The sequence below is a fragment of the Bombus impatiens genome, unplaced genomic scaffold (assembly GCF_000188095.3).
Source record: "Bombus impatiens unplaced genomic scaffold, BIMP_2.2 scf_0343, whole genome shotgun sequence".
NCBI classification, from domain to species: domain Eukaryota; kingdom Metazoa; phylum Arthropoda; class Insecta; order Hymenoptera; family Apidae; genus Bombus; species Bombus impatiens.
Genome location: NT_176762.1, coordinates 69,401 through 70,535, shown reverse-complemented (window position 1 = coordinate 70,535; position 1,135 = coordinate 69,401). Strand labels below are relative to the sequence as shown.

General features: G+C 32.2%; 1 non-coding gene across 1 annotated transcript; it reads left to right on the top strand.

The window, feature by feature from the left end:
• Positions 1–774: 774 nt before the first annotated feature.
• On the top strand, positions 775–857 carry TRNAL-UAA. Its single transcript has one exon. It is a non-coding gene; the product is annotated as a tRNA-Leu (tRNA).
• Positions 858–1,135: the final 278 nt, after the last annotated feature.

The window sequence follows — 1,135 nt, the reverse complement described above, 5'->3', positions numbered from 1 at the left end:
GTGTCTAATAACTGTTTTCAACTCCTACTTACGATGTATTTAATGCTCCGACTGAAAATTATATTTTACAAAAGAATTGAACGAAGAAACGTGTTTGTTCACAAATTTACGCAAGATTTTCTATGAAAGAAACTTGCCTGCGCCACTATTTTTATTCATGACTGCGTGTAACATAAAAATCGAAAGAGAGCTAATCATTAAATATGTCTATTCCGAAATAACCAAGATCAATAAATGATAACAATGTCGAATTTGAGCGTAATTACTATTCACGACTTGTAATTATTAAACGATTAAATACAATTTATTATACAATTATTGCACTGTTTCATCATGGTAAATAAAATGAGCTAATGAATTATTTAAAACACGCAATTCTATATGCAATTAGTATTCATAAAGATTGGAACATTTCTCAGTTTATGAATACTGACGACGAAACGTTGTAGGTACTAATTACAATTTGCGATAATTGATTATCTCGCAATGTAGATCGATATATACTTGCGGTAAGTCACACGTTTCAAGATGCCATGTATTTTCTACGTTAATTTCTTTATGCACCAATTGTAGGTATTTTTAGAAGATTTTTAGGAGATGTTGTTTCTGCATTTAATGCAAATAAGAAGTGTATGCAGGATCAATTGTTTGATTTATTTTATGTTAAATAGAAATTTAAGAATATTTTAAAGAAAATAAATATACATGTGTATAATAATTAATTTTTTATTATTTTGATATTTATCAAGAGATAGAAGTAAAGTCGAGAAGACAGCTAGGTTGGCCGAGCGGTCTAAGGCGCCAGACTTAAGTTCTGGTTCCCTCTGGGAGCGTGGGTTCGAACCCCACACTTAGCAAATATTTTTTGGTGCTGCCATAGTGCCATGGCGACGAGCTTATTGCTAGTCAGTCAACTTCTGACCCGAAATTCGCGGATTTCAATTTCCGTCAAGTAGATATCTCCACCAAAAGTTAGTCTACCGTAGATGTTTTATAGGTGGTAAAGGTCTGTCACTATTTCACATCATTGGCGATCACGATACTCGAATACATACAAGATCGTAATACAAAAACATACTAGAACGCGTATAATTCACGTTCATATTGCTTGATTATAAATTTACATTGATTATAA